The sequence below is a fragment of the Cottoperca gobio genome, chromosome 4 (genome assembly GCF_900634415.1).
Source record: "Cottoperca gobio chromosome 4, fCotGob3.1, whole genome shotgun sequence".
NCBI lineage: Eukaryota > Metazoa > Chordata > Actinopteri > Perciformes > Bovichtidae > Cottoperca > Cottoperca gobio.
In genome coordinates, this window is record NC_041358.1 from 19,087,180 (window position 1) to 19,107,573 (window position 20,394).

The window sequence follows — 20,394 nt, forward strand, 5'->3', positions numbered from 1 at the left end:
ATCAATTAAATATATATATACTAGAAGTGTTTTACAAAACTATAGTCCCAATTTTCTTTTCGTGAAAGTGCGATATTTCAGAAAACACGTGAATGCAACATTGAAGGACTACTAACCTGTTGTTCTTGAGAAACGTTGGAGGCCTGCCATGCAGATACATTTCCAGCAAATAGGGTAGTATGGGATTATTATGCCTATATTGTCTTGTTTTGTTTTGCTTTATCAATAAAAGATAACAGTAATAATTTACATGTCATGCAAATATGTGTATCACAGTAAATATAGCATACGCAAGTTCCTAGGAATACAAATATGATACATTACATGGTGGCTATAAACCTGCTATTTACACACGTTACATCCTTTTAGGTATAGTCTATTATATTGTCTTGTGGATAAACCCTTCTCATTACGTACTTTTTATTTAAAAAGAGAAAATTAAGGATCAGAGACGGTAATATTAAGGTTTAAAAACTGAAAATCAGTATTCACTTTGTTGATTTACAATGTTGAACCTACACCTTTGAAAACAAAGAGATGGAAGATACTGAGACTGAGGCATTGGATGTCCAGGTGACAATAATTTAGCTCACGCCTGATTACAAATCTGTTTTAAATGATGAATATTGATCAGAATCCAAATTTAGGTCTGAAACCCTGATCTTTCAGTTCTGTTTTCTTGCAATATTAATATTAGCCGCTAGATGGCAGTTACTGCCAACGTTTATCACCACACATGTTCATAGACCCACCTCTTATCATATATATATATATTGTCAGTCTTCTGGTCAGAAATTGTCAATGATTAAGCTTTTTCTTCTAAATTAGGGCTGGTTATGGCGTGAAAAAAAAATACTTCATGAGGGCTAGAGTGTGTGTGTTTACATGTCGCCTACTTCTCTGAATTCCACATACAAATGTATCTAATAAATATATACTATAAGAATCTTTCTAATAAAAGCTACCTAAAGCAGGAGAAACTATGATTAGAGTTGAATTAAAATGTATTTTGTGAATTCTATTGTTATTTTACTGTCACAAAGAAACATTCTTAGAGATTACAACTGTGTACTTGCCAGGTGTAGTAATATATAGTAGTAGGATTCTATAGATTACTCAAATGTAGCCTATATGGCATATACAGTCAAACTTTTAGGACAATTGTTTCAGTACAATATGAGAGTTATGTTGTTGACTGGTAAGTGAACCATTGCAGTGTCGCATAAGCCACACTTGCACAAAGAAAAGATGATTCTTACCTCTTACAGGTGCTTCAAAAGATCTTTGATAATATACAGCAGGTGATAGTGATGAAAAGCGTTGTGACATCCTTTTTATAGCTTCTAAGCCACTTGACCCAAGAACACTTGACTATAGTGACTTAGTTACTTGTTGTTAAAGTATCCACTTGTCAGAGGTGTCTGACAGTAGCATAGATATTAGTGGGAGTTCAGTAAAAGCACTGATCTCTCAGCAGAATAGCATATAACGGAGAATATGGAGAAATTCCTCTCATGCTTTGTACAGAAATAAAATGAGTAGATGGATAAGGAGATTCATTTTATGCTCAGTAAGAAATAAATGTATGCCTGCTCTTCTGTGAAAGATCTGGCTGAGGACTATAATTCATGGTTGTGATATTCACATATGAACAAACCACTATGCATTGTAAAAATTAAAGGCCTAAGCATCTGATATGTAGTTATGTACCCTTAGTTCTTAAGGCACAAATTCATCATAAGATAATTTAATTTAAATCTTTTGCAAGTTGATTGCCTCCAGGACCCTGAGGCGGGCAGGAGAGATTGTGGCTGACCCCTCCCACCCTGGACTCAAACTTTTTGAAACACTCCCCTCTGGCAGGAGGCTGCGGTTCATCAGGACCAAAACCTTCTGCCGCAAAAACTGTTTCTTCCTATCTGCAGCTGGCCTCATCAACAAGGCCAGGACCCCACTGGCTCTGCCTCTTATCCCCTCCCATAGACACTACACTACACTTACGTCTTCACATCTGTACATGCGTTACATTAACGCACATCATTTTGGACTATTATCTCTGTACTTTGCATATTCTTTATATTATTATTATATTCTTTAAATGCTGTGAATCTTTGTACATCCCTAGAATATATTTTTGCATATCCCCCAGCTCTTTCATTGTAAATAGTATTTATATTTTATTTTGTTTCTTGTCCATGCATCAATAAACCAAAGCAATAAATCGTATTCTGATTTAGAATCAGATTTAATCTTGCAAGAACAGGGTCAGTCCAATGACACAAAACCTTTCTCTGTGAGATCATTTTACTAATCTTAATATCAGGGTAGTTAAGATGCAGGCATGAAGTAACACACCATATGTTGAAGGGATGTCAATACTATGAATAAGGAAGAAGGAAAGGCTTTAAGTTGCAGTTATTTATCATACTACTTAACAACGGCTACACAGCCGAGCTTAAGCTGCTCTAGAAGCGTCCTTGTCCACCCAATCTGCTGTTGGTCGAAGTCAAAGACTCTTGGAGGTCGCTGTCACAGCTGGTCCATGAACCTGAGGCCACACAAGTAGCCATTTGAGTGTTACAGCTGGAGTCTATTCCTTTATTTTATTTGCCCTCTGTTTCTTTTGCCTACTTTTGACAGGGATGAAATGATTGTTGATGCATATCGTTTAAGTCTTGGACAAGATTGGGTTTATTCAATTGAGTACACTCGAGATGAACTGAACAAGACTTTTTAATCATACATCGTTTTCATCATCGCGTATCTGTTAGGGAGACATGCACTTGATTTATGAGCCCCACACAAGGTTTATTAGGACTACGGCCAGTGAAAATAAGGTATCAGAGGCGAGAGAGGCACATTGTATAAGTCATCCTCCTTCTGTTAAAGGAAATGACTCTTGGACCTTCATCAATATAATACACAGAGGACAGAAGTGTAATATTGCATGAAAACAACGGCTTCCACACCCGCATATTGTTATTTGTTCAAGATGAGGCATCCTTTCTATTCTGTTTTGACTTTTTTTTTACTTCATCAAAGTCCTATTTTTATTAAAAAGAAGCCTCTTTTCTTCTCACTGATAGTGCAGGAGCCATGTCTACTCACGGGTTTCAGCTGAGGATGTACTCTCTGCTAGCTTTCAGTGTTGCAAAGAAACAAGTGAAGAGAGATATGAAGCAAATGAAGCCATGAATAACTAATAAAGAGACATTGCCAATGCTTTGGTATGTTTGTTTGCAGTACACAGAGTAGTATGAAAGCTTCAGTGAGGAGTCAGGCATTTAAATAGCACTTAGCTAAACAACATCCAATTATATTAAAGTGGCTTCACTTGTGGTAATGCTTTCTTAACTTTACTGTGTCCTTTTCCGGCCAATGTACAGCCCACCAGCTGATTATGTCCCGGGTCAATAACACTACTAAGAGAGATTTTTCATGGTGTCAATGAGGCTTTGGCTAGGCTGACACAGTTTCCTAGCTCAGTGGCTGGTTACGCCTGAAGGTTCATGCACAGCAGAGTTTCTGACAGGGAAAGGCAGCCATGTATGTAGGTTTGGAGAAACCTGCTGCAAGCCACCCGGGCTTTCCAATACTGACAGATGGCAGGGAGCGGTTCCCGAGAAAAGGGTTACTGTGAGGGTGAAGAGTTGGAGGCTGGTGGACGTTGGCACACTCCACCCTCTGCTCTTGACTCAATATCATGATTCAGCATGATTCAGGGGGTTGATATGTATTTCCCACGTGCCAAACACAAGTCAGCTCTAGGGCTGTTTGTTAACTGAATGTAATTTTAAACTGTGCCCTTATGAGGCACGCTTTATTTGTTTCTGCACATTTGTCAGAGGGCAGTCCAACAAAGCCGAAGAGCTGGCCCTGTGTTCACACTTTAGCGGGTGGGAGGTGAACTGTAAGGTGCCAGCGAAGCCCATCAGAATTATATAACGCACACTACTGCACAGTGCTGGGAGATGTTCCACTGCATTGTGCCGTATCTCCTGCCCTCTCATCCGGTCCTTATCACGGAAGCACATTCATTTTAGGAGCCAGAGAGCACACATTTTACAATCCAGGCTCACCACTTGTTGTAAAAGCAATCTACAAAGCATGATTCGATGTATAACATAAATCTACTGTTTAGCAGTAATAAAATGCAGGATGTAGAGAGTTCCACTGGATCATCAGTTTTGATTGTGTAAGCACATTAAACATTTTATGTCTGCACTGTATATCTACTGGTGCTGATAGTTTGAAGCCAATTTATCCATTTTTTAAGTCACTATAGCTAAGGCTTACGATGTGAAGTTTGGTAAAGATTCTCCAGGAAGAACTTTTTCTAAATTATGTTCTTTTCAACAGAAGCATGTTTTAAGAAGAGGCAACCATACTTTGAGCTTGCAGGTGATCGAACATTCCTCACTGACAATATCAATGTGTCAAGTCCAACCGATCTTGACAGACCGGAGAATTGGAGGAATGATGTTGGCACAAAGTCTGGGACCAGACATTGTTCTTCAAATGGAATCAGAGAACCCCACAGATAAAGTGTTTACAGGAGCGAGAGACGATCTCACTTGATGATTCCCATGTGTCTGTGCAAAATGTAATATCTATACCCCTCGCTTCCATTAGAGCAAGGCCAGCGGGACGTTCTCCGATGTCATTTGTCAAATGGTTTTGTCAGGTCTGTCTTGCCGAGTCTTGTTTAATTCCTGCACATCACTTTTGGAGACCACATGAAAATGAAAATAAATCAATGCCCGTCTTGCTCCAACCCCAGACACAATAAAGCGAGCACCCCTTTAGCGGAATACTTGATCCATCGTGAAATATCTTTTAACCCTTTCATTAAAGCTACATTCAGTGTAATTAGAGGTATTGTAACATGCATATTCTTTTTGTGCCAAAGATGAGTATATTCATTTGATAATTATAGGACAGTGAAGATGCTTCATTCTGAATCAGCCTTTAATCAATTATGAAAGATAATTCATGAAACCAATTCTTCACAAATTCATATTTAATAACATTTCACTCAACACAAACAGTGTTCGGTTTTTTGCTATGTTGTATATTCTTGTGGCAGAGGAGAGAAAATTAAAATGAGTTAGAGGTAGAGTGAGGGGAAATTGACTGATGGACAGAGAAAAAGCCAGAGGAGATGGGTTCAGAGTAAACAATAGTCACACTGTAATTAAGTGACCTGACTTCAATTAGAAGTATTATGTGGGGAAAATTGTTTTTGTGGTTTGACCCACTCAACCGTGCATTTGATCCCACAATTCTTCTCCCGTTATCTTTAACCTCCCCCGATTCATTGCTCTTTATTCACTTCAAGTTTCACGTCACAAACTCACTGCCGGGCTGACAGTTACTGAGGAGGTAATCTGATTGCCATATAACAATGGCTAATGCGGAAAAATGGGAAGCAGCTTCAGGGCAGCCTTGGCCTATGCGTCATCTGGCTCTGCTCTTGGCAGTGACACAGTCTTGGCAGTGGGGTGATTAATGTGATAGGTGGAATTTGTCTCGTTATGTTGACACCGGCTAATAAATGCCTTGTAAACAGCCAGTCACAGCTGTTAATGCATCATCATAATCCAGGATTAGGAGGTGCCAGGCATGGCCAATAAATGCAATTAGGCACTGACAAAATTAATTCGCCGATACGCTGACTTTCCTGCGCCCTGTCCATTCTCAGGGAAACTAAAGTGTGTCGTGTGATTCTTCACAGGGTTGCAAAGGGGATAAGCTTGCTGAAAATCTCCCCATTAAATAAGATCTAACTCAATTTGTGTTTTCTACAATGCATAATTTCTGTAATATTAACTCCAAGTTAGATTGAAATGAAAACAAACATCATTGCTTTCCTCCGCTAATCTATTTGGATTTATGGAATCATGAACAAGGGAGTCGCCTTGGGAGGGTCAAATCGAAGGAGAAAATGTTATCAAGCTAAAACTCATCATGCTAATGCTGTGTTTTATTCTTATATTTCTCAGATGAATGACAAGACAGGTGACTTTTAAATGTGACTAGTCGTTAGAGAGGTCAGCAACTTCCTGTCACTCATCTCTGTCACGCCTCATTGGTGGAAGTTATGATGCATTCCTTCATGTTTTTGCTCACCTCGCTTATTTTTAGCACCTGGGATTATGGTCTGATGTTTTTCTTAAGATTTTAAAAGGTCCCTCACACCCAGTCAGCCCGTCCTATTACCAGAGTGATGGTCAATTGAGATGATCAATTTGCATAATGGAGCATTAAATTGGGCCCATCACAACCCACCTCTCAGCAGCTTCCTCCCACGGAGGGCTCACTGAGAGTGGCAATTGCTCTTGAAGGGGTGGCATGTATCCTCCTTGCTGGAGTATTCTTTCTCCATGCAGGATGGTGAATAAAGCATCACTCACTGAATAATGTAAACTCTTATTCATGAATAATCTGGTGCTGAATTGAAAAGTTCATGCTAAAGGAATACCTGAGTCCAAGAATGACAAAGAAGTAAGGAAGTAGAAAGTAGAATCAAATATCAGATTGAGTGACTTTTCACTCAATTTTTACCTTTGCCTTGTTGCGTCCCTGTCTCTTAAAAATGACGTTCCTATACAACTAGATTAAATTCCCTGTCACGTTTCGAGGCAAACGTATTTTCTCCTGCATTATGGTCACAGTTTTAAACATGGTAATTGAAACTAAATGAAAGAAAAAGGCAACAAAACTACTTGGTTAACTTTAGGCAACAAAACAAATTGGTTACGTTTAGTAAAACATCGTGGTTTGACTAAATATAAGTATGTTTGTTACGTAATTTAAATTCCTCACTTAAATTTTTAGTTTTGGTTTCCAACGGGAAAAAAACAGCAGTCTCCTGGGTGAAAGTTTTGTGTTAGTAAGATCCATACACCCTGACCTCTTCCTTACACAGACTTACGTGGACTTTGAATAGAAACATATTTGTGATAAAACAAAAAACAAACATAATCCAGGAGAAAACACATTTCCTCGAAACGTAATTCGCAATGCGGTTTCGTTGTATGGGAACATAATTTATTTATTGCCAAATCTGCTTTACTAGAAAAGAAAATAGAGCTCTTATCAATTATTCCCATTCTTTAAAAAAAAAAAGGAGCGTTTCTTCAAAATGTCAAAAATCATCCCATCCTCTTTGCTCATCCATTCCTATTATCTTAACGATGTACTTGATTGCAAGGTCCATCCTCATATTGCGCTGTGGTCATTTCTTGGACACAGAGCAGATCATTTTGATTAACACCCACCAAATAAATCTAAAACCCTTATCTTAGGCAGATTAGTTGAGCTTTTAAGAAGCATGTCAGAGCCTAAGGACCTGTGACGAATTGCATCCAAGGAACGGCCAGCGGGCTGTGATTGATGTATGTGCCGTGTGAGTGGCAGGGAGGAATGAGATAGAGCCATCATGGCCTTCCTCTCTCCCGTGTTGCCTTTGTTTGAGGGGTTTCCTCTGGGGAGAGTGCTGTCCAGTGAACAATATGGCAGAAGCTCCTTGGTGTGCAGGGTTTGTTAACTGGCCATTTCTAAATGCCCATTTGGCATGGGGAGAACTGGTGGCTGGCAGCTGAGACATATTTCATGAAATTGAGTACATCCCTAAGATGGACTCAGATGTTTGTGCAGCCCAGGTCAGGCCATTTTTACATCAATTTGATGTAAAACAAAAAAATAGAAGCCTTTTACCACATTTGACTACAATCACTCTTCATGGAAAGAGCACAAGGCAAACAAGGGATTTGCTCATGTCATGAATAGTAACTGGAAAACTTTAATTCCTATGAGTGAGTGCTCCCTTTCCCTGCCCCAGGCAGCCTGCTGCCTATCAGCCACAGCCTGACAGGTGATTGACATTAAAGAACTAAAGGATTCAGAAGTAGTTGTGAGGCATTGGTCTGATATGTTTTTATGAAGTGTTTGTCAGATATTTTTGGAACATTGCAAGCAAGCAGGCCTGTTTGGGTCTGTCTTGTCTATGTCTGTGTATTGAAGCCTGGTTGGTGGAGGGATTCATTGGTAAGGTTCTGCATGAATGAGTGCAATCTAATTTACCTCCATCAGTTGATACACAATAGTAAAAGTCTCTTAACAAGCAATAGTGAAATACATCTGAAGGTCTCGTTTCCATTCCATGTCTGGTCTGGTTAGTACAAGGCTGTCACTGAGGCCTGAGCAAAAACATCCTGCTATCTGACTGGAGTCTAACACTTTCTTCATTTCATTTTAAATGTCACGGCCGAACGACAACATGGCTGAGTATTTGCTCCAGATCCATACCATTAGCATAAATAGAGAATCAATTATTTCAGCCCTGATGGAGCTGATTATGCACAGACAATAAAGGCAAAAAGTCATAATTACAAGATGACCTATGTCGCCTTTCCACCATCACCAGTGTACCACCGCCATGTTGATATTTCAAGGGTGAGCCGGTAATTACCTGATAAGAACTGATGGAAAAGTGGGGGAAGCTGCTTGGCCCCTTTTGCACATCTCTCTGAATACAACACACTTTGCATTGCAACATGGACAAACCTGCTGCAATCACCATCTACTCACATGACTGCTCGTTACACGCAAACAAGACACACTCCTCGTACGCATCCACGGCAGAGATATTGACTCTTCAATTTACATCAGAGTTGTGTCAGATTCTTCATACTGCAGCCCATTTGACGATGATGTCCAGTGTAGCTGAGGAATACAATTCAAATGGCTCTATCTCCTGAGGCAGAGGTGCCGTGATGTGCCAGCCACTCAGCAGCCCAGCCAGTGCACAGAAGTGGGTCTTACCACTTCCATGTCATCCCTGTCAGAATGAAGGGAAGGGGTACCAGAGAGGCAGATAGAACAAGGAAGGGCAATATGTGTAAAGGATAAGGGGGGAGGGGGCTAACTCGGCTGATAAAAGCTGATAAAATCATCTCTGCTGGATGCCGGGGGAAATGTCACAGAGGTAATATTAAAGAGCCACAATGACTATTTGCTAAATGAGAATTGTGCCCACATCTTTTATACCGATCAAGACCAGAAGCACCCTCTGAGTCATTAACCCATATACTAAAATCAGTGCGCAGTCACATGCCACATCTATGAATCAGTCATTCTAAGAGACCACTGAGCATTTAAAGCAGAGACATACTTTTTGCTTTAACTTTAAGAGACCCACAGCCTGCTGGAGTCATGGTGGGAAAAACACGACTGTAGCCCGCTGAAATACGAGTGATACTAACAAATGCGTTGCAAGATGTAATAAATTATTTACATCGCTGGAAACACAGCATCCTCTTTTGAGGACGACTTTAAAGGCTCTTCTCTCCCAAGCCTCGTAATAATGTTGACTATATTAGCGTGAGCAATCAGCATGGATGTATGTATCAGTCAGAGCAGGAATCAGTATGAGATCATACACCACTTTGTCATTTATACGCTGCCGTCTCACAGCTTGCTTTGAAGGGCCTGGCTGCAAAGAATAATGAGGATGTAAGGTAATTTAGGATGACTTGGGAACCTGCCAACAGACATAAAGATATCCCCACAGAAGATCTAGAGGAATGGTTAGAGGAGGATAAGAACGTGTGTCTTCAGTATGTGTTGAGGTAGGAAATGGGATAGAAAGTTAGATGTTATGTAGAGATAGATGCAGAGAGCAGGCAGAGTCAAATACAATGCACTGTATTATGTCTGGTATTTGACATAGTAACAATTCCAGGTCAAATCCTTGACATTTATGAAAACATGATGATCTGACTGATTAACAGTTTATCACTCCTGTGAACGGTTGGATCCAAAAGCATGAATGGGGTTGCTGAGCAACTGTGTGCATGTTGTTTCTGAATAGAAAACATACTGTGAGATGGAAACACAGTTGGTAATACAGTATTCTATTATTTTGTAATTTAACTACTAAGGGTTGTGTAAAACGAAGGTGGCTTGCTTGTTTTCTTGATTGACATACAAATGAATACAACCTAATGGTGTACCATCGAATTGTTGGTGAGTGAATTTCCTTCTTCGTGCGCAGCTCAGACTCAGACCTCCTTGCAAATCATGCCACATTGCTGCCACCTTTCGAGACAGCTGGGCACAATTGTGTCTGGCAGATGTCAAGGCATCATGGCAAAGCAACACAAATCGAGGACAGTTGGACTCAGGCAACAAGCAGACGGGGCATCTTCTAAATCCATGCCACCACAAGAGGACACTGTTGATGTATCAGCCCGGAGGCTTGTTTATTAATATTGATGTCCCCACCCTTTTTATAATTCCAAACTACTTAGGTTTAACATAACAGGGTTTAGATGAAAAGGTAAGTGGGAATATGCTTTCATCATCATCGGTAAATTGGGTTATTAAATAGTTGAGAGGCCTCTTATTTCATACTCTATCTGAGAGCGGGTGTGTGCATGGAATATAGTGAGGGGCTATATGGCCAGCTATTTCACTCTCTAATAACCTCTGTTGAAATGAGAGTTTTGGGGATTGAGATAACAACTGATTATCACTCTGTGTTATTGTGATAAGCATGCAAAGAAAACTACACAGAGACACAGGGCATAGCCAATTATGAATATGAAAACCTATTCATTGAGTCAAGCCCTTTTCTTTTCAGACTGTAACAGCCTGACACAATAGATATCCTCTACTGATTCCCAAATGACTTCCTGTCATGTTGATACAGATACAGGTTTAGCTGAAGTCCTTGGGTGTGGTGAATTATAAATATGGATGCCTAATCAGTGAGCAAACACTATGAGGCTACTGTGTATTATTCTCTCATTCCCATAAACATCCAGTAGCATTCACAGACATTCATGCTTCATGAATGTCCGTGCGGGTGTATAATTATCAATGAGGACAGCTAGCCAATGGAAAAAGCACAGACTGATTTCTCTGTTGAAGCTTTTTTTATTTATGCTGACACCTTGTCGGCCTGTATTCCACTCAAACAGATACAGATGTCAGTAGGATGTGTTTTATAGGTGTCATTATATGCATGTGGTGGCAGAAAATAATGATTTATCTCCTATATTTCCATAAATATCCTATCATATTGATACAAAATAAGTTCTAGTTGATGTATGTGATTGTGGTGAGTTAAATACAGTATATCTTCCCAGTAGTCCTATTAACTCACACTTATGTTAATGCAGACACAGGTTTATTGGATATTTGTGGGGAAGGTAAGTCATCACTATGGATAGTTAAATACAGCTCGTTCTCCCTGGATATCTCACTCGTATTGATTGATGATCAAAAATCCCACTTCCTTACAACATACCTGTTACTGTTAGGGGTGGATCAGTTCGGGGAGCTGACAGACAGGGGGTTGAGGGAAGGAAAGGTTTTATTGTCCACAAATCACACAAGGATGAGCATGTGAATGACGTCGCAGCACGTAGCTGGGGGAATGGCGAGAACGGAGTTAAGCAGGGCGGGCAGGTGATGCTGTGACAAGTTGGAGATGGTGTCAGGTTGGGGAAGCGAGTAGGCAGGCAGGTCGGAAGGCGGGTGAGATTTGATCCTGGAGGCAGAGGGAAAACACGTTAGGGACAGAAAACTTTACGTGGGAGAAAAACTCAGAAGTGAACCAACATTTGAAACCAAAATCTGGCGATGAGTGACTGGAGAACCGGGGTAGTTATACTGTCGTTGATAAGCAGATGGAAAACAGCTGAGCAGGCAGGAAAAGTGTGTCTGAGAGTAATGAGGAGGCTGCCTGTGGGGAAGGTAACAGCCACGCCACACCCAGACAAACAGGGAAACACTGGAGTCACAGGGAAAAGGGAAACTAAGGAAAACACTAGGAGTTAGAGACACGAGCAATTATATGTCTTTATAAAGTATGCACTGCTATTATTATAATCCTCATAATATACTGTTTCCACATTAGTATTCAAAAAGGCTTTGTACTTAACTGTTGTGTACTAACAAGAACAAATGCAATATATATCCACTGACATACATCCATCAACCATGGAGGGTCACTAACCAATGTAGTCTCTGCCGCTTGCCAGTCAACCTCACGGGGACGACACAGCTAGGGAGTCACTGCGAGATATAGTCAAGCACATAAACCTTGTAACCAAAAAACTTGCCTTCTTTTCACTTTGTTTTTTGCACAAATTAAACAAATGAGATATAATATAGTAATTAGAAAAATTAGTGTTCATTAGTGTTAATTAATTAGTGAGCTTTAGACGTGCTGGTATGCAGATTTAGTTTCCCCCTGCTTCCAATCTTTTCAGGCTGAAGCCTTATATTCAACAAACAAATTAAGTTACATAAACGTTAAGTACATTAGGGGCACACTCAAGCATTTTGTATTTCTACAATGCACACAAATGTTTGTGTACATTTTGAGTGCCCTCTACCTGCTCAAAGCCTGTCTTGGATTGCTGCATCAGAACCAAACATCATAATTAAACACATTAAATAAGACACGTGTAGACACGTGCCAAAAAGCCCCTCACCTTTTTAAAAGCTGCAAAAGTAAATCTCAAAGTTTACACACCTTAATACATACATTACAAGCAAACACACAATTGGTGAAAACCTGCAGTAGGGTCTCACTGCCCTTCTGTTGCTCCTCCGGGAGTTGCCCATTGATACGTTAAACTGACAGAGACAAATTAATGTTTGTAATGACTGTGCTTACACAAAGGAACCCTTTACCTGAATAGTAGACTGCTGAAGATTATCCTGAGGGATGAGGGGTGTGGGCGTTCCCATAATCTTCCCTGCCGTCGTACTTAACCGCTGGAAATACCGTTACGTAAAATGGACTCGATGGTATTTAAAGAATAAGCTCAATTATTCCAGCAGGCACCAAAAACTCTACGCTGATGGATTCTCGCATAGACACTTGCAACAGTGTGGAATTAGATTTTTATTTTCAAGTTTACATTATCATTTTTAATAAAGTTCTTCATCAATGTGGACCCCTAAATATTTGTAAGAAGAGTCCTGTCTGATGTCATGATGTCATGGCCGTGTATGGTACATTCATGTGCAAATGATGCTCGTCACACCACGATCTGTCCACTTAATGTTGGAATTGCTTGTGAGTAAACTGCAGAAAACTACAAACTGATTAGGTTGGGAGCTCAAACGATCACATACAGAGGAAACACAAAAGGCGAACTGACCTTGGGGAGCCCCTGTGCTGAAATGTGTAGATAAACAGTGATAAAAGCAGAACTAAAAAGCAGTCTCACATATTAAAAATAACTTTCTAAGTGCTTTGAAACAAGGTACAGTATTGTAAAGTGGAGTAATTTGTGCTGCCATTTCTTATGTAAGCAATGGCTCCCTACGTAGTTCCTTTGTCCTGATCCTCCCTAAGGATTTTAAGACGTTTGAAGTTAAAGCCTATAATCATTGGCTTAACCAACCAACTCAACCAAGACACTGTGCTTTCTCCCCGCATTCCCATCAACTTCCACTCACATCAATGCCGATCCTGAAATTAAATGTGAGGATTCACCAGATATCTATTGCCGTCTCCATGGAGGTAAAATAGTGGAATGTGTTACACGGCTGATCTTTAACCTCTGCATACCACGCCATATGCCTCAAATCAACATTCTACTCTTTCTCCCAGCTCCTTTTCTGTTCATCACAGACCCTGCATGCTTCCTATGTATGCAGGAGACGTGTGTGTATGTGTGTGTGTGTGTGTGTGCGCGTGTGTGTGTGTGTGTGTGTGTGTGTGTGAGTAGACAGCAGTCAAGGTGGCAAAGCACAGAACGTGTTATATGCAGTATCTAGACGGGTGTTGTTTGTTAAAGGCTTTATGAAGGCTGATTCATGACAGTGATATTTTTAAGTTGAAGCTGCTAATAGCTGATATTTGTGTTATGCCCATCTAAATGTGACATTCCATCGTTTATATTCTATTATTATTCCATTTGCAAGAAATAATGAAATGAACAGTGTCATTTTAAGTGGTAACAAACAGAATAAAGCATTAGTGTTTTTTGTTTAGAGAGTGTAACTCGTGTCTCCAGTTATCTTACAGATAAAACTGTTATAAAGCAAAATGTTGCAGCACTTTTTCAAGACTTCTATTCTCTCAAGCAGCACTGACACTATACCACAAAAACTATGTCCTTAATTAGACTCTTGTTCACTTGTGCGGACTATGCCATATGTCAGTGGTTCCTAACCTGCGGGTCGGGTCTCTTTTGTTTTTTTTGTTTTTTACTTTTTCCCTCTTTGAAATATTGAATTTAACCTCATCAGGCCTCTAAAATCCTTCAAATGAAACAGTGTGTGAGGGAATGTTTACTTATTGGTTGAACTTTTTACAAGTTATGTCCACACCGATGCAATAACCTGTGATGTGGTGTCAGATGTGGTGTCAAAAAAGGTCAGGAACTACTGCCCTATATAACAGACACTCAATAGTTTACTCTGCAGCGAAGCGGTCAATACAGATTTGGTCACTGACAGGTGCAGTGTCACATAACTGTTATTTTAGCATCCATCAATTGCAACGTATTGCATTAAGTTGGTCAGTGTGCACGATATATTTGGACACTCAAATAAAAAGGCCATGAAAACATTATTTTCAACTTTCTTTCAATTAGCTGTTTGCTTACGTATGTTGCCACTGCCTATCAAATCTGATCGAAAAAAACACACACGCACGCACGCGCACGCACACACACACACACACACACACACACACACACACACACACACACACACACACACGATGAAGCAGATTAGCTGAGTGTTACATTCCTAATAAAACATAATGAAGAACGTTTTTGGATTTGCATCTCATTTCTTGTTGGCTTCTAAATATTGTGCAGTATATATGTGTTGTATAATTATATATATCTATATGAGCTAAACTAAATCACACCCTTGCCTCAATTAAATCTGCAGTGGGCAACACTGTCATGCTTATTCCTGATTTACATGCAGGCCAATAACCTGCATTGTGTGTGTGTGTGTGTGTGTGTGTGTGTGTGTGTGTGTGTGTGTGTGTGTGTGTGTGTATGTGTGTGTGTGTATTTGCAGCACAGAACAACTGACATAGCTGTCAACTTGGCCCATTCCCAGGAAACCACATCCAAACATTCACAGCTGTTACGACTGTTCTCTGTGGCAAACTTGACACACTTTCATTCTAAAATAAGCATTCACAATTAATTCTGATTCGATTATGGACTAACTCCATAATGTGTTGGTTATATGGGGGAAGAGCGGGAAACGCTGAACGTTTGAGAGCGTCGGTTCCTCACATCTTCGTCTCATTACAATGCCTTCAATGAGTTCATCACGTCAGGGTTGGCTAATGAGTTTGAAAGGCGAGTGTCTGCTTTGCTCAGGGCTTGCTGACAGCAATAAAAGACTGCGAGCCCTCTGCGGTGATGCCTTAGATGTGGAGTGGCCTTGTCAGGGGTTGACAGCTCTGCACGATAGAAAAGCCACGCCTCATACATTCTTTGTTATGAGATAATCAATGTGAAAGGGATCAATAATTTAGCCTCAGTCATTTCAGCTGGTCCGATGGCTCTTTTTTACCCCTCTTTTGTCCTATGTGTGTGTCTGGGTACAATATTTATACATGTACCTGTCTCTTCTTCCCTGCCATCTGCTCTTTATATCTCTATTCTTTCTTTACTTTTGTTTGTTTTTTCACATTTGTGCGTGTTGTTAATAATGTGATGCTCCTACATACCACATGTCCTTCACATCCTACACTGTTGACTATTCAAAACATAAAACTTGCCATGTATCATATTTACCATTCTGGCTATTATCATGTGACTAGAGATGTGTGGTCGTAATGGCTAATCTCAAATATGTCATATGTCAAGTCGAGGTTGGTTTTAGTACAGAGAGGTGGTTAGGTCACTTTGACACGTTTCAATCTGGAGCACTTGATTACAGTATACCAAGCAATCCCCATGGAAATAATCTAGGATTATCCTGTTGCGATGCTTATCTTCCACAACTCAAAATGGATTTCCCCAAGACATCAACAAGCACAGTTGCTGCAGACTGCATAGACTACACTGCCTGTCATCTGTGATGCCATTTTTGTTCATATGTGAGAATGAGATCTCAGAGGAATGCTTTATGCCACCGAACACGAACCAACTTGTGTTTTGCTGACAAATATGTATTCTATCTGTCCATCCATCTATCTATCCATCCATCTATCTATCTATCTATCTATCTATCTATCTATCTATCTATCTATCTATCTATCTATCTATCTATCTATCTATCTATCTATCTATCTATCTATCTATCTATCTATCTATCTATCTATCTATCTATCTATCTATCTATCTATCTATCTATCTATCTATCTATCTATCTATCTATCTATCTATCTATCTATCTATCAATCTATCTATCTATCTATCTATCTATCTATCTATCTATCTATCTATCTATCTATCTATCTATCTATCTATCTATCTATCTATCTATCTATCCATCCATCCATCCATCCATCCATCTATCTATCTATCTATCTATCTATCTATCTATCTATCTATCTATCTATCTATCTATCTATCTATCTATCTATCGAATGAATGATGAATGATCTATGAAATTGTTTCTTAAAATATCAAACAGAAAGTCTCAACATTTCCAAGTGGCATGGTAAGTACTAACAGACGGTTGCGCTGCCCCTTGAATGACAAGTCAGAGTCAAGACCAGTGGGAACAGATGGATCAGGTTTAGAGGAGGGCCCTGATGAACTCTGGCAGTGTCTCCATCCCCCATAGGGTTGTGTTGTCCTGGCAGTCGCGTAGGGTTTGTTCGATGTGCGTCATTGGTTCCACGTGGACTAAGGAAGTGTTGTGGATATAAACTCACCTGATTATCTACAGTACAAGTAAGTAAGTAAGTAAAGATTATTTTGTATAGCACCTTTCATAGAACAAGATCACAAAGTGCTTTGCAAAAAAACTGACCATGAAATTAGAAGCAAAAAAATAAAACATAGACAACACTTGGCAGCACGAGGCAAGACAAAGGCCTGTTTAAATCAGTGGGTTTGTAGCTTTGGAGAGGCGTCAACAGTACCTGCAGATCGAATGTTGATAGGACAAACATTTCACGTGTCGATGCCACCATTTCAAATGTCACTATTAGTCTTCAGTCGAGCTCGAGGGACAACCAGTGAGTCCTGGTCAGAAGACCTAAGTGACCTACTGGGGTAGTAAGGCTGGAGCAGCTCAGACCTGTACTCAGGTGCTTGACCATGCAGGGCTCTGTATGTAAAATCATGAACCTTAAAATGAATCCTGAGCTTGTTGTCTGCTACCTCACACAAACATGTTTGCAAAGGGCCTTTTACAATCACGCTGTGAGTATCAGGCCTTTCTGCCTGACACAGATTAGCTCTGGAGCCCGGCCCAGGTAGTAGATGATGTAGGCTAGCCACAGGGCATCGATGAGCAGCTCATTCTCCCAGTTCTCTCCTTCCATGCTTTCCATTTTCCCTCCCTCCCTCTCTCCTGTACACTCCTCCCTTCAGGTCTCCAAGGCGTGCTGCACCTGTCCCTGCACCACAAATACCTAGGGATGCCAGCAACCCTGCAATCTGTCACCTCCAGGGCCTCACTGACATTTTTAATCAGGAGGTGATAGGATCACTGTTATAGACGATATTTACCCCCTTAGCAAACACACTCCCCATACTCAAGGCTTACCTGCGAGTATGATTTGTGGGGATTGTTGTTGTGAGAGTGGTACACACTGGTTTTGGAGAGAGGTAACAAAAACAGGAACTGTGTTTCCATCTGAAAGATTTTGTCTCTGCACAGTCTGTGGGTTAGACACAGCTCTGTGGTTACCAAGGCAGAAATACATCAAAGGATACATGTGATGGAGTCCAATTATTGGAGTGTCGGGATTAAAAGCCAATATGTAAAACACACTTTGCACTTTTCCACCCTTCCATGCCTTTTTAGTCTCACACCAAGGGGGACAATGATTTCTTCACAGCAAAAAAAGGGAGTTTGTTTATGGGTAATAATGTGAAAGCAATACAACAAACATAGCATATTAGTGCATTTATTAAAGATAGTAGATTTGATGCTTTATCAGGCTCCAACATTGCTCATGTGAGTACCAAAGAGTGCCTTATGAAGTCTGAAAAGAAATGTTTTGTTCTCACCCAACATACTGTATCTACCTGTGCCAAAAAGGGTGTTACATCCCATTGGCAGTATTTAAAATGTGTGCTGAGGGCACATTTCCTTGGCCCGCACTATAAAACATTTCTTTTGAATCATGGGATGCTGCAGCCTCGGGGAAAAATAACAAACAATCTCTTGAGCAAAGTATTCTGAATAAATCCCAAATGGAAAATGCATTTTGTTTTTCTACCTCAGCGATGCAAATAGATAATTAAGAGTGAACAGGAGAAATGTCCTATCACTGTCAGGACCCTGCTGAGGAGACTCACACACAGGCAGATGTTACCCTTAGGCAACTGATTTACAACAAGAATTCTCACTCCCCCCCCCCCCCCCCCCCCTACCTTACTGTGGACAATAGGAGGCAAAATTATAAAATCATCTCTTTATCTGTGAGAGGAACAGTGTGTACCTTCATTAGTGCAGCTGTGGGCTGTTGAGGCAGACAGGTGAACAGGGCAAGTAATCAAATGAGAAGTTCAAAAATCCACCAACCCCACCAGAGAGATAAGCTGCGTTCCTCCGTCGAACTTAGCTGCTGTATAATTAAGGGTTATAGAGTGTCTCTCATTTCTATTCTCTATTGCTTTTTGTCAGAAGCAGCCTATATAGTCTGCTGTGGCTGTGTCCCATTTCCAAGATAAAAAATGCCTTGGTAAGGGAATGGCTGCCATCCCCTCTATGGTTGAATAATGGTGTGATGCCCTTGTTGCGCAGCCCCTTGGGGATTATGTTTCAACAGTAACCTGCCAGAGTAAAGGTTGTGGCAGTAATTAAAACCAAATATTTAAGAGTTGGCCGGCAGTCCGATGCTGAATTTTCAGATCAATGTGAGCCAAGCCCAAGGACCTTGTTGCCTGCCCAGGGCTCCATGTGCCCCATAGAGAAAGTCAAACAGATTGAGTCAGCTCAACTGCTGGCTAACTCATTGAGCTGTGAGTCTGCAAGCCTGTTGGGACGCCTTGTTACAGAGCTGAATTCTTTTTCTCAATTTATAAAATGGATATTTGCAGTTCTTCATTATCATTGGCTGAGTTTGAAGCCATTGTAAAAATATAAACACACACCTGTGACCGCATTACATCAGTATTACTGTGCCACATGAATTGCTACAAAATAACAGTTTTGATTTAGTGGGTGGGCTAAACGACGATGAGTAGTGGAAAGAGACGGACAGGATAGAGGAGGAAGATAAAAAAGAAAGGAGACACGCTGAAAAATTAAAGAGGTGGGAAAGTCAAGAAGCCGGAACCTTTTAAAATACTATGTTATCTGTTTGCTGTTTTCAGACCTGGTGTGCCAAGAAAGTAATTAAAATAATTATCTCTATTTAATTTCATGCTTTCCACCATAGGGTATTGCTTACAGTCTCTTTGCAACAAACATATATAATACATTGATGAATAACGAGATATTATTTGACCATAGAAATTACATTGTCTGATAATAACAACCGGTGGAGAATACAGGACATATTATAAATATACTTAAATATGTTCATGTGATTGCATCATGAAAGCTTAATGCAGCAACCTACACTGAACAATCATTAACATGATTAAGTGTCTCGATTGAAAAAATAAACAACATCTTTATGATTATAGTAATTATTTAACAACACTATTGCAATCTAATAGAAATCCTAGAGCCATTATAGACGCTTGTGTTCGCTCTCTCATCCAAAGCAGAGCATCAAAAGGTCAGGAGCAGGGTAAAGGCCAGGGTATGCTCAAAAAGTGCTCGATTGTTCCACGTGTTGTCGAGCAAGTCTGGAAGCATTCATGGCGTTGCGCTCAGTTGAGCACATGAACATTTGCTGTCCGTCCTCTGACGCAGGTTATTCCAATTGAACTGCATCACAGTATGTTATGTGGGTGTAGAACAGTCGTCTCTACGCTGTCTGCACCTAGTACAAAACTCAGCCGCTCGTCTTCTAACTGGGAATAGAAAACATAAACACAGTATTGGCCTCCCTATGGAGCTTTTTTTACTATCTTTATTCAAGAGCATGTTTTTCTATTTGAGAGCATGCCTCCTTGATTTTACGTTCGGATTTTGTAACCCTTTTCCCCTGGAACCAATCCCTCAGACTCACATATTCCCTGCTTGTGCTTAGATTTGCTCTGCATCTCCTCAAACTGCATGCTTGCGCTCAGATACATTGTTGCTTGTTTACACTGTTCG